At 46.0% G+C, this 12,500-nt stretch overlaps 1 protein-coding gene across 1 annotated transcript in view; it reads right to left on the reverse strand.

Annotated features, from left to right (window-relative positions):
• Window positions 1-12,500, reverse strand: part of LOC105900238 (protein phosphatase 1 regulatory subunit 29-like) — a 121,081-nt gene that overhangs the window by 56,517 nt on the left and 52,064 nt on the right. The window contains exon 2 of the mRNA XM_031562109.1: window positions 6,827-7,138. The gene's annotated coding sequence lies outside the window, so the exon portion shown is untranslated. The remainder of the gene's footprint in view (window positions 1-6,826; window positions 7,139-12,500) is intronic.

The raw sequence follows: 12,500 nt of genomic DNA on the forward strand, positions 1-12,500 counted from the left end.
AGACGGAGGAGCGGGTACGACGCTGCGGCTGCCTGTCAGAACAGACAAGTGACAACCAGATGCGACCAGACCAGGGAGAGGAGAGAGGAAGAGGAGGAGGAGGAGGGGTCCAGCGAGCCGTGCCATGCCACCACTCCCTCTGACGCTTCACTGAAGCACGGTACACTACCACTCCTCTTACTCCCTTAGAAAAGTAAATAAGCTGAAGTGTACTACCCCTGAAAAAAGTCTACTACTACCCTGAGGATGACTGACAACCAGAGGAGACTAGCATGTCTCTGGGACTTATTACTCCACAATACAAGCCTTGGGCACTGGAGCTGAAGAGAAAATAATAACTTCAGTCTGCAGGAGGGAGATAAAGCTACATTAGGACATCTGTGATGTGACTGACATTAGTGGCAGAGAAGAGGTTTTAGAGACATTTCGTGTTTGATTACTTGAAGTTCTGGAACGTCCCATTTATCTGAGTTCCCCTTCTTTAGCCTGTGATTATTTGCAGCATAAATCTTCATTGTGTGCTTTGTGGTAGTGGCGGCGGCGGCCATTTTGTTTTTTCTTGAAGTAATGCTGAACATTAGTGGTTTAGTGGATATGAAGATGAATGGACCCTTGGCTCGTATAGCCTGGCCTTCTGATGGATTACTGCAGCACAGGCCAAGGGGAATTCTCCCTTGTGACACCATACTTGGACCAGCTCGGCCATAACACACAGGATGCCACGCAAATCCCAGCCATAAAACACAAGAGAGCCAATCAGAGAACAGCATTAGTGCATCAATACTTAATGTACATTACCAGTGGCACCCTCTCTGAATTACCCAGCATGTCTAACAAGTTCTGCTTATTTTCTCAGCTTATTTTCTCAAAATGTTAAGAATGTAATTATACCAATAGGTGCAGTCTGACAATAATTTCAGGACTTTTAGCAACTATTGTAATAATGGCTAATGAAACAAGAAGGCAAGGTGAATATGTTCCCTATTTCACCAATGTAGTTTCATGCTTTCCAAAAGGAAATGTTTAGGCACAGCTATAGTAAGCACGGTCTCACTCTGGGGAGGCAGGTGTATTTTAAAGGGGTATGGCAGCCCTTCAAGAAAAGGACAGATGCACTTAAGTATGCAAGAGTTGCCTTCCTGCTGAACCAGCAGTGTGAGTTTCCCCAGTGGAAATGTCATCATTGATGAGGTGCCAAGATACATACATCTCCATACTTACACAAATAGCCATACTGCCATGTGAATACATCTACATTACACGACAAACTGTAGGGAGCAAAAAACTTTAGAAACACTAAAGTTACATTACTTATGCAAATCCTATACAGGCTTGCATATGCCGTGAAAGCTGTACTTGCTGGAGGTAGACACTGAACATCTGTCCTCTGTCTTACATTGACATACAAGGCATCTTTTTAGCCTGCTCCAACATGGTTGAATGCACAGTCAGTCTCAGAATACAACCGAGAGAGTTTCATAAGACTGGCGAGGTGCGAGACGGTAACAGTTGAGAAGGAACAGGAAGAAAAACCTTTGCTCACGATCAGAGAACGACAGCAAAATAACCCGTCCCGGCGGGCAGAAGTGACCTTGAGACGACCCCAGGCGAAGGCTGTGTTAGCAGAGGCTCCAGCTTACCGTGCCCACTCCACTGAGATCACACAGAAGGACCAATGATGCAGAAAAAAAAGCTCAAGGCTACGATTGTGCGATAAGCCATGCTCGGATAGGTAGTACATGTTAGAGGGAAGAGAAGGGGGGGGAGGGGGAGAGAGGGGGGGAGGGGGAGGAAAGAGGGATGAGAGAGCTAGCAGAGAGGAGGGGGAGAGAGGTAATACCAGGTGAGGCTGTCTAGACGTGTGAGTCTCAGGAGTCAGTGCAAAGCCCTCTGAGGTCTATGGAGGAGGCGAGGCACGTGGATCCACTGGGAACCCGACTAAGGACAGGTGTTTCAACTGGAGGCGAGCTGAAGGCTACTCTGGCAGGTCCTGCCAGCGAAGAAAAAGCATCCGAGAGAAAGAGATAGAGAACCCCTCATGTCAAAGCCTCACTCACATTTCAGAACATTCCAGCATGTCACCTGACTGCAATGAAAGTGAACCAGAAAAAGAAAAAAAAAAGAATCCAAAAGACAGCTTTCATTTCTTTGAAAGCACTTTCGCTTCAGTCCCTCTGTCATCACTGTCCTTCTTTTTCTCTACCCTCTCTTCTCCTTCCCTGTCTCATCTGTCTCCCTCTCTCTCTCTCTCTCTAAGGCCTCTTCGTGCCTCATTCTAGTCAGATCCTGTCAAGGGGAAAAGAGAGAGAGAGAGGCTACAGGGAGGGAGAGGGCTATGAAATGTGCAGGAGGCAGAATCCTACAGGATTTGATAATATAAAAGGCTAATGAGATTAGCATGGCTAATGCAGATGAGGCAGCAGGATGGGAACCACCACAGCGCTGAGTAGCTTCTTATCCCCCTCACAGGAAATCAATATGCTTGGAAATCAATGTCCTGGGGGATTCTGGGATTTGCAGTCCCCTCTTTTTTCTCCCTCCATTATTACCTCTCTTTGTCAAATTGATATGTGAAATGAGCCGTTCCACAAACAAAACAGCACACAAAAAAGGCGGCAGCCGCTTTGTACCTGGGTACGGCTCCAGACGAGGGGGCCAGACTGTGAAAGGGTGCAATGAAGGGAAGGTCCAGGAAAATTCCGCAGAGACAGCAGGTTTTTGGCCAGGATTCCACACCCGGCTGGAGACCGGAGGGAGAGGCCTGGCTGGGATTTCTGGCAGAGGCCTGGCTTTGAGGGGGGGGGGGGGGGGTTGGAGTGGGGAGTGGTGCTACAGCTTACCGACGCGTCTCCCAAGAGTGCTGGTGGATTGCTGCCTGGTGGACCCTGCCGAAGGGCCCAAGTGGAGCCACTCAGGTGGGCGAGCACTACAGGGGAGCGCAATCCTTTTTCCGTGCCCTGGCACTGTTTCACTGACAGCAAAAACAGCCAAGCAACCAACCAAGTGACCAAACAAATGGCACAGAAGGCGGGAGGATTGAAAATGAGAGCCTTGCCACCTGTGACTACAGAACCAGGCATTTGCAGCCACTAGTAACTAAAGTCGGTTGTTTTCCCAGTGACCTGAAGCTGGCAGACTACAAAATGGCTGGCTAATGATGCCTGCTGATTGAAGTGGCTATAGAAAGTGGATTGACTCATAAAATCAGACAACAGAAAATGTGTTATTATGTGTTAATTTTGCAGGACAGCTTGTTTTCTCATAGAGATCCTGTTGCAGTGATTGCTATCTGGACATGTAGACACCGTAGCTCAGGAGTAAAAACAAACAAACAAACAAACAAACAAACAATGGTTCTCAGTTTTGCTTCTGGAGCCCCCTTGCCTTTCATTTTCTTCTGTCTATCCATGCTCCCGGCACACGTGAATTCAGTTAGTGTAATCCCAAATCATGACTTCATTAAATCAGATGCATTCAGCTAATCAGGAGTTTCACTGATAGCATCAGTCCGGACCCAGGAGCAAGATTGAGAATCCCTGCCTTGGTAAACTAACAGTCTAGTGCCGGGATTATGAGAGTACACTGGAAACCAGTCTTTGCCAGCATGTATCTCAGAGCTCCCTGCTGATTGCCCACACGCATCAGTATGGTCAAAGGCAATTGGTAAGCAAGCAGGCGAGGGAGGGAATAGAGGCGTCCTTATCTGGCTCCCTTATCAGGGGGAGCCAGCGATCCCCACAGCACGTGCACACACATACAGCACAGTGGGACAACCTCCCGGCAAGCACATATCACCGTGACGATCTCAGCCCTGACAAGCGGACTTGATAGGTGGGACAGGGAAGGAACGGGAGTCGGTGGTCGTGCTGATTGATAAACAACCGGACACACATACACACACATACACACACATACACACACACACACTCAGGGCAAATCTTTTTCTCGACCAGCCCCCAAGAGATAGGACCTCCACAGATGGAATTTGCTAATGACACCCTGTCAGTTCTAATGGATGATCCAGACCCACCTATATATCAACACCTCTGCAATGTCTTTAAGTGATGGATGGGCACTTTGGACAGGGCACAACCTAGGCTGGATTCTTGATAAACTAACCTCAAACCTATGCCGGTCCCATTACATTCACTTGACAGATATACACTCAGGTCTGTGAGTGAGAGATATCTCACTCAATGCCTGGTGAGACGCTACCTTGACTTCCCCTTGCATTTCCCATCCTCTCCTTCCTTTTTTCTCCTACTTTTTTCCCCAGAATTCCTCCCTCTTGTGATCCCTAGGTGATTCACACCTGCAAGCTCTCCCCCCTCCCCTCTGAATCCAGCATTCCAGAGGATCAGAGCCCCATTCGCTGCTTTCATCGCACACTCCCTCTTTCTCTTCTCACTCCCACAACACTCCCACATAGACCGAGCACCTGTCAAGTTTGTCTCGTGAGTCTTTCAGCGGCACCGAGCCAACCAACGCAGCCAACCAAGGGCAGGGAGGGACTCAGCTGGGTCCTTCTGTAACCACTGCTGGCAACGCAAAAGGAGCTACATAGAATGTACTTGAAAAGACTTCAGGAAAGAGGCACCAATGAGGGGAGAGGAAAAAAAAAAAGCTTTATCCACAGTTTCTTTAAGCAGTCAAAGCCATTTGTACTGAGAGAGCGAGACAGCTGTGAAACAGGTGGCTTGAAGCCTTTGGCTGGTTGCTTCATGGGAGGCTGGATGAACCAGTGGAAGAGTTCCCAGTAAGAAAATGGCACTGGCGTCTTTCTCCTTTTTTAAGTCACATATTGTAAAAAAGGGGCTTTGAATGAATGGCATTTGAGCTGATGGCATTACTTCAACATTTTCTTAAAACCCTCTGTCGGGGGAAGTTTCTGGATAGGGATTAAGGAGAATTACCATTTAAAAGGTATCTTAATGCAGAACTAAGCTCTGTCCAGGAATCTATACCCTGTAGTACATATCAAATAGTCCACAGTGGAGGGCTAACATTAATCCAATTGCTAGGCAAAGGAGTCTCTTCAGAGACCACATACTGCTACATTACTGCAGGCTTCATGCGTACAGCAGATGTGCACATAAATAACCATTTAGATAGTCTACTTTTGATAGTCTACTTTTGATCTCCTAGAAGTTATTTTGCCAAGTATATTTCCACTGTAAGACCAAAACACAGTGAGGAAGTGCATCAAATGAAATTAGTTATCAGCAGGCAGCACCACCTATTTTGCATCAAATTGAGAGCTTTGACCTCTAAGAAGCAGTCTAAGACGTCCTGCTAGTTTGGTCATTGGTCTTGAAACTGAATATCATGATGCATTCCATGTTTTTTGTGTTCACACACAACAAATTGAAATAGAATAGAGAATGTGTATAAACCATCTATAACACATCTATACATCATTTATAAACACTTCCTCGTGAAAATGTCTTGTTAAAACTCCTAACCGCGAGCACCATTAGCAGTTCACTCAGGCTCTCTGTTTGAAACTTCACTGCTGACTTCACTGCTCACCGTTGCATGTAATAGTTTCTCAATGCCTGCGGGCAAAAGCATGAAGAACAACCCCAGGTGGCATCTACAGCCGACATCGCCAGCCCTCTTAGATCCAATCCTCCCGCTTTAAATCAGAACAAAATAGTTCTTCTTTTCATCCTTTCTGTGTGCACTGGGTGCTACCACATGACTGACTGTCGGTGGTGTGCTCATTCTCTTGCTCATTGGGAGTCTGCCGTGTCTGATTTGAATGTGCCCCGTGGGACCTCACTCTCCTTCTCCGTAGATGACAGGAAGATGACAGGTGATATCCGTCCCACGCACATATGTCAGCTTTCCCTTGCGGAAGGACTTGGACTCTGAAGCACCTGGGGGATTGCATCATCATGAGATGTTCACCTTGACATGCAACAGTACTGCAAGTAACAGAAACCCCAGCTCATTTATTTCATAGTTGTTTGCTTTTGATAAGGGTGACTGAAATGAGTTTTACAGAACAGGTTTATGAAGGACAAGCCAAACCGGAAAACCCTGTTAGTCACGGCGAGTGATTTGTTCTTTTTGTGTGAAGGTGAAGGGCATGTGTCACCGCTTAACACAGTCCTGTTGTTGTCTGTTGTAGTCTGCAATGACTAATCTGCCCCCCTTTATCTAGTTCACAGCACTGTCATTTTGTTTTCCATTAGCAATTTTCAATTTTTTTTTATCTAATTTATCTATGTGTGTTAATACACAGTAACAACATAATGGCCTACATGATACCATAAATATTGCAATCTCCGACGGGGTATTAAGTAGGCTACTGGCTTCATCGTATACCAATTACTCCACATTCTACAGCTTCTATTTGCTTATATCTGTGTGTTAGCCATTATGTTACCAGCAACCCCTGAGTAGAATTTGATTTGTAATTGAATTGGTAGAGAAAAGCAACAACATGAAGGCTGTGGGATCAGATACAAGGAGCACATTTGCTGACAGACTGTAAACTTAAACCCAGACTGTAAGTCACCTTGGATAGAAGCAGCTCCTTCCTCAAAGAATGTGACCGAATAGAAATGTAAACAGAAGTTTTATGGCACCTTTTCTACTAAAAAAAAAGGTCTCAAACATTTCACAGATCTGTCTCTCCCTGGTGAAGGTATTAGCCCAAACACATCAGGAGGATTATGTTAGCTCTACTGATGTTGGAGTGAAGACTTTTTGAACTTATAGTGGATTGCCACAGCACTCAGTTAGCACTCAACCATTTTGATCCCCAAATCAATAGGTCCACTTAAACTGTTCAATGGCAGCGTGAGGTGAAAGTCCTTACCGCTTTGTGCTCGTCACAGGTTCTTCTCTGAGAGGGTGCAGGCCCTGGAGGAGTGGTAGGCAGCCAAGGGCGGCTTGTCCCTCGCTGGTCTTTGAGGGTGTCTCAAAAGCACAGAAGAACCTGGTAGTCGTCTGGCAGTTGTCTGCTACGTTGTTATGTCTGGCTTCTTTTTACTCCTCAGGGCAGGAAGTCAGTTTTGACAGGTATTGGCTGGATGCTGTGTGTCCGTCCGTCACTGCCTGACCACGGGTCGAATTCGGCTTCGGGTCCTAGTTGTTGCAGCACTGTTGTCCTTTAGAGGTGTTCCTACAACTAGACAAAAGAAAGAGGAAAAAAGAGGGAGAAGGAAGAGAGGGATAAGCTTTGTTTGAAGGGAATTCAAAATGACCAAATATGCAAATTGGCCCATACAAAACGAACACCCAATTTACTCGGAAGAAATTACATTTTTGCGCACTCACAGACTCGTGAACGTCACAGTCTGCGGCGCCGGCTAAATACACAAGCTTAGATCCATCACCTGCCCGTGTTCATTTGGCAAGCGTGTGTCTTGGTCGGAGGGGGAAAAATGGGCGCAGATTTTGATCTCGTCGATTCAAACCGCCGACTTCACTAAAGGCATTTAGTCGTTTAATCTTCACCAAAAGTCGTTTAACCTTTTGGTCACCCTCGGGTTTAATGCAATTGAGTTTTATAATGACCAGTCAGACGAGCGGCAGGCGCGGACGCAACACAAACACACACACACACACACACACACACACACGCACAAACACACACACACACACACAGGCCCACATACAAATGAGTAAATACTGAAAGGCCTTGGCAGGGGTCTTGTTTGTGCAGCTTGGTGAGAGAGAAGTGTGTGTGTGTGTGTGTGTGTGTGTGTGTGTGTGTGTGTGTGTGTGTGGTGTGTCTGTGGTGTGTCTGTGTGTGTGTGTTTGGACGGGGGGGGGGGGGGGGGGCTCAGATTACATTCCTCCCGGACCAGCCCCCCGACCGTGAGCGCACCCTGTTTACACTGGTGAAGCAGATTACATTTACAATATTCACATTCACCCCCGCTGCTCCCACAAATGCGCCCCTACCAGGACAGCAAATAGACCAGGCCAGGGGTCTCTTACCCCGCACTTGGCTGCTCAGGTAAACAGCAACTCAGATAGGATGGGAGTTGCGTTGGGGTGGGGTCGGGTGGGTTGAGTGCCTGGCAAAGGAGTCTCAAGAAAACATTTAAGGGAAGGGAGTGTTTGTTTTTTTGGTCTGTAAAAAAACAGTTTTTGCTTAAAAAGGAATTGCTGTCAATCAGCCTCTACATCTTCTCGGCTATCTGGGATAATGTGGGATAACCGGATTTTAAAATTGGGGTGGTTGTCTCAGTCATACTTGGACTTATGCTCGATGGCTAGGAAATAACCATGATAGATGAAAAACAAACTTTTGCTGATAAGAAATAATATTCTGGGGGGCGCTGTTGAGCATGCCTAGAGAGTAGACGTGTCTTCCGCAGCTCCTGCAAAATCCTAAATGTAATTAATATTTTGTGAACCTTACAAATACTTAGACTCGAATATTTCGTACACCAAACGTTTGATATCTATATAATGTCGCACAAGACTCCTAAAGACTCCAGAGAAAGTCGGTCAACCTCAAGAAACACGACGAACTCGGAGGATGCTAATTCCAAAACTATGGATGCGCTAGCAAAAGCTGTTGGTGTTATCCAGGCTTCCATCAACTCATTCCGAGAAGAAAACCGGGCGTCTATTGCTTCTTTACACACAACGCTTAATGCACTTGGCCAGAGAATTACGAGTGTGGAGGAAGGACTTAATGAACTGGATAAAAGATTGGACGGTGTGGAGCTATCACAAACTTCCTTAGCTAAGGAGAATTGCGAGCTAAGGGAGAAAGTATCATACCTGGAGAATTACACAAGAAGGCAGAACCTTAGAATCGTCGGGATAAAGGAAAACATAGAGGGAACAAAGCCAACGGAGTTCATCGCTAATCTACTTGTGGAGTTGTTTGGAGAGGATAACTTTCAAATGTCACTGCCTGTGGATAGAGCTCATCGAAGCCTAGCTCCTAAACCGCGAGATGGCGACAAACCCCGACCATTCATTGTAAAGCTACATCACTTCCAGACCAAAGAGCGGATCCTGCGCCTTGCGCGAGAGAAAGGTGCGCTTACCTACAATGGATCAAGAATTCATATATTCCCCGACTTCAGCCCGGACATCAACAAACGTCGTGCAGCCTTCTCCGATTGCAAGCAGATGCTCCATGCTGCACACATCAAATTTGGTATGTACTTTCCACCCACACTGCAGTTCATCCACGACAAGAAGCGTATGAAGTTCACCGACCCCGTAGAGACACTTGCATACATCAACAATCACATCGCTGGCCAATCTCCTTCACGCTCCACTCCGGACGAGGATAATCAAGGTGACGAGTCAAATCCAGAATGATTATGAACTATATCTGACCAATTGCATAAGGGGGAAAGAACCACTAGAATCCTTTTTTTTTTCTAACTATACGTTCAATGACCTATCCGCCATTAATGTAGCTATACAATATATGATGGACAGTCCTTTTCCCTCTACACCGTATAGTTTCATGTTCATAGTATGTCTGAGGGCATGACCTAATTTTTACAAACATAGAGGTTCACAAAGTTTAGACTGCTTGTTTAATAGCAGGAGAGTTGCAAATGAGAGTTTGCGAAAAGTTAATGTGTTACAGGGGGGGATGCCATTGTCAGGCTTTAGTGCTCTGTTTACTATGTGTTAAGTGTAATTGTGTGTGTATATATGTCTTTTTTGTTTTTTGTGCATCCATTATCTTATACCATTCAAGTAGGATAGACACAGGTATATTTGATAAGTTTACTTGCAATGACACATAATACCTCCAATGCAATTCTAGGCAACAGGGATGTAAACATTATAAGTTGGAATGTAAAGGGTCTTAATCACAATGTTAAAAGGAAGAAGGTTCTCTCACACTTGCAACATCTGGAGGTAGGCATAGCAATGCTACAGGAAACTCATCTACGCAACAGGGATCATATTAGGATTCATAGAGACTGGGTGGGACAAATGTTTCATTCAAAATTTGATGGCAAAAGTAGAGGAGCAGCCATACTTATTCATAAGAATATTCATTTTGATGCAACAATCACCATCTCTGATCCAAATGGTAGATATGTAATGGTTGTGGGAAAGAAATAATATTCTGTACTTTGTACTTGCAGAGAGTAAAACATTTATAAATCTTGCAAATTGACATGATGCGTGTCTACATTTGATATGTCTGTCACTATCAATAACACTTTGAAACTGTTTGAACAGTTTGAAATTAAATTACATAACTCAGCAAGTTCAATTGAGTGGCTGGTGTCAAGGCTTTTGGTATATTTCAAGTCAACAGAGTTTCTGTTTCATCCTGAGAACATTTGAAACAAATCAAAATGATCGACCGTGGCAATCGACTAGCGGAAGGTCGAGTTTCAAACCTCAGGAATATTTCTTTAAAGAGGGCAAGTTAATTATGCAGATCCCAATTCTACTGAGGAAAAGAGAGACATAGAGAGAGAGAGAGAGAGAGAGAGAGAGAGTTTTAAGATGGAAACCTCAGGAATGTTCTTTAAAGAGGGCAAGTAAGTAAACTCCTATATGTAAAGACTCTCTACTAGGGAGAGGAAGAAAAGGAGAGAAAAAGACACAGAAAGAGGGTTTAAAGGCAGATACCTCCAGAATATTCCTTTAAAGAGTGAATCAGAGATCAGAATTTGACTGTGAGAAAAGAGAGAGAATGAGAGAGAGAGAGAGAGAATGAGAGGGAGAGAGAGCGAGAGAGAGAGAGAGAAAGAGAGAGAGAGAGGACTGGCCGAACTGAAGAACTAGAGGTGACATGGTGTGAGCAGGAGAACCTAGTAAGCAATTAAAGGAACAGGGTAGGGTGAGACCACACTGCTCCCCAGGGGGACGGGAGGGGGAAGAGGGTATGGTGGCGGTGTCAGGGGGAATTATAGGTGAGTGTCTGTGAGAGAGAGAAAGAGCAGAAGAGAAAGAGAAAGGGAAGGGAATAGAGGAAGAGGAAGCACAGTATTAGGGACATGCTTTCCTGCTGTTTCCTATGATTAAACATTGATAATATATGTGTATGTGTGAGACCATGTGACGGACAGAGACATTGAGAGGGGAAGAGCGAGAGAGAGAATGAGAGAGGATCGTTTGTTTATTCAGCTGACAGAGAGGGAGAGAGAGAGAGAGAGGGGGGGGGGGAGAGAGAGAGAGAATCGTAGAGGGGCCGTGGCAGAGCAGAGCAAGTATAAGGACTTTCAAGAGAGGGATGAAAATGATGTTTCGATCGGCAGTGGAGGCCAATCAATGGAGTAGAGGAGCACGATTGGACTGAGGAACCAGAGGAAGAGATTTGGCAGGGATGAGCGAGGACGAGGATGAGAGGAGACGGCGTAGAGGACAGAGAGAGAGAGAGAGAGAGAGAGAGAGGACAGAGAGAGAAAGAGCAGGCCTGGCTCCATCAGGATGAGAGGAGAAGGCGTAGAGGAGAGAGAGAGAGAGAGAGAGAGGACAGAGAGAGAAAGAGCAGGCCTGGCTCCATCAGGATGAGAGGAGAAGGCGTAGAGGAGAGAGAGAGAGAGAGAGAGAGAGAGAGGGAGAGAGAGAGAGAGAGAGAGAGAGAGAGAGAGGACAGAGCGAGAAAGGCAGACTAGCTCGGATGAAAGGGGAAGGCAGAGGAGCAATTATGGACGGAGCCACAAAGAATGACAGGGATGGGTGTGGGAAACAAACAGGGCAAGACAACTGTGAAAAAGGGAGGATGTTAGAAGATCAGAGGGGGGGTGGGGGGGTTGGAGAAAGGTGTGGAGGAGGTGGAGGTGGGGTGGGGCACCGTGCGTCGCCTCGCTTATTTGGCCCACGCCAGGGGTGAGTGTAAATGGATCAAACGGCAGCCAGGGGGGATTCAAAGAAGAGGGATGAAGAGAAAGAGAGATAGAGAGAGAGAGAGAGAGAGAGAGAGTGTTAGCAGAGGTCCATAAAACGAGCAAACGAGTGGGCGACCACGCCTCCGTCACCTCACCGTCGTCCCTGGTAACCACTCTTTCATATCTCTTCTGCTCTCCTCTCCGCAGTAAAAGCAGTCTCCCCCTCACAGCTGTCACCTTGACCATCTCTTCTTTCTCTTCATCATCCCACCATCCCTCCACTCCCCTTTCATCTCTTCTTTCTCTTCATCATCCCACTATCCCTCCATTCCCCTTTAGGTGTAGAGCAGATCAAATTCTACATTTCTTCTAAACATCTAAAATAGTTTGAAAACTTCCAAACCCACACAACAGCACATTCTTCCACTCCTATTGTGACCTGGACAGGCGTCACTGTCAGTCCTTCGCAAACCACCCCTTCGCCTGTCAAGTCTCTCACACTCTCACCTTCTGCAAATAGTCTTTTCTTCACCTTCTTCACCTCTGTCCATTTCTCTTCCCTCTTTTCTATTCACAGCCCTTCAATCCATTCCCATTCCAACATTCCCCTGTGAGACTGGATCAGACCAAACACTTCCAAACACTTCCAAACACTTCCAAACACTTCCAAAACTTCCAAACACTTCCAAACACTTCCAAACACTTCCAAAACTT

The sequence above is a fragment of the Clupea harengus genome, chromosome 24 (genome assembly GCF_900700415.2).
Source record: "Clupea harengus chromosome 24, Ch_v2.0.2, whole genome shotgun sequence".
Taxonomy (NCBI): domain Eukaryota; kingdom Metazoa; phylum Chordata; class Actinopteri; order Clupeiformes; family Clupeidae; genus Clupea; species Clupea harengus.